This window comes from Octopus bimaculoides, chromosome 6 (assembly GCF_001194135.2).
Source record: "Octopus bimaculoides isolate UCB-OBI-ISO-001 chromosome 6, ASM119413v2, whole genome shotgun sequence".
NCBI classification, from domain to species: domain Eukaryota; kingdom Metazoa; phylum Mollusca; class Cephalopoda; order Octopoda; family Octopodidae; genus Octopus; species Octopus bimaculoides.
Genome location: NC_068986.1, coordinates 64881931 through 64884043, shown reverse-complemented (window position 1 = coordinate 64884043; position 2113 = coordinate 64881931).

The following is a 2113-nucleotide window of genomic DNA, read 5'->3' as shown; positions in this document are numbered from 1 at the left end:
TTTTTCCCCCCCCCCCCCCCAATGATGTCATCAAAGTGTAAATTCTCCAAAAGTTTAATTGAGATCGAATTTTTGAACAGCTGATTTTTGTCTTTCGGTGGTTCAGCATGCCCATAGAAATGGCTGGCGATTCCAGTTTACGAAATACACCGATTGCCAATAAATTGTGATGCTATTGAAACATGTGCAGCATATATTGAAATTTCATATATATAATGATATATGCTTAGATATGCATACGCAGCGGCTTATAACTTTCTTTCTTTATCTCTATCTCTCACTCTCTCACTATCTATCTATCTATCTATCTATCTATCTATTTATATATATATTTATATAAATAAGGATAAGATCGGTATTTAAAATATTGATTAAATAATTTTAAATATTTATATATATATATATATATATATATATATATATATATATATATATATTATTGTGTCTGGGGAGTCATTCTCGTTTAGTGCCCACCGGTTTGATTTCTAATCATTAACTGAAATTTTCTGTAATTTACTGAAATTTTCGTTGCGTTTTGCAACGTTTTCAATAGTCGTTCACTTTGTCCTTTACCGGAACTGCGTTCCTTTTTTGTGCGTATGCGCATGCTTCAGAGTGCGTGCGCATACACATATATTTGCATGTATGCATGTTTGTATGTATGTATGTATGTATCTTTGTATGTATGCAACTATGTGCGTGTATGCATATATATATGTACGCTTGTATGCACGTTTATATGTATATATTTACTCTGTATGTGTGTATGCATGTATGCATGTATGTATGCATGCGTGTCTGTGTGTATGTATGTCTGTATGTATGTATGCATGCATGTATGTATGTATGTATGTATGTATGTGTGTGTGTGTGTATGCATGTATGTGTGTGTAAATATGTATGTACGTGTGCACGCTTGGACGTATGTATGCATTCTACATATCCATGTGCTTGTGTTCATACTTGTGTTTGTGCGTTTGTGTGTATGTGTTTATGTGCGTGTTTGTGTTTATGTTTGTGTATTTGTATGTGTGTGTACTCCTTGTGTCTACCTGTTTGTGTGTGTCTGTGCATGGGTTTGGGTTTTTATCGGTTTGTATGACTATATATTGGGGTATGACACCTATGTATATTTCATATTTAGTACTGGGGCTGTTTCATTAATGAGGACGTATTCTTGTACTTGTCTGAGTGCTAGGTCTTACGGGTGCTTGGATAAAATGCAGATGTTAAGCTGACTCACTGTGCTTCCATGTTGGTCTTTGGCATGTTGGTAGAGTATGGAGGACTGTTTTTTGTTGTCATATTGTCTCAAATGTTCATTTAGTCTCTCTGCAATGCTTCTAGATGTCTCACCTGTGTATATTATGTTCTTGTCTTTACAAGCACCCTCTATGCACTTTATGTTGTAGACTACATTTCTAGTTCTACAGTTAATACCAGGATTAATGTTACATACTATGCAGTTATCATAGGTGCATGTTGTATTCTCAAAGGGGTACGTCCTACAGAGTTGTGATCTGAGGGAGCTCCCTGGCTTTTCAACGATTTTGATGTTGAGTTTAGCCTCCTTCAGACCTTTCCTAAATCTATGGGCTAGTTTTCCATGGGCTGTGGCTTCTACAGACATCACTCCTTGATATTTGTGAGTCTTGTACCGCGTGTTCACCCTGTTTGCTTTGTCACAAACTCTTTGTATCCTATTTTAGTCTTTACTTTTATATCTAGGGCAGGTACCACTGGTTTCACCGTTTTTCGAGCACCTTCCGGAGTATTCGAGCGGTTCCAAGCAGTGCTGTTATCTGAAAGTGCTCACCTTTATTGCAGCCTCTATTTGTTCCATGTACATCTCAAGATTTTTACTCTGTTCCCAGGGCTCTAATTATTATTATTATTATTATTATTATTATTATTATTATTATTATTATTATTATTATTATTATTATTATTATTATTATTATCCAATAGTTTTATTTTTATAACGTGCTTTCACTTCACTACCGAACGCAGCTCTGTGTGCCTTGGGTATGTGCTGTGGTTTGCTGTGGTGCTCTTATGGTTACTGTATTGAAAGTGTTTTGCGTAGGATGTGTGCTGTGCCCAATAGTGCAAT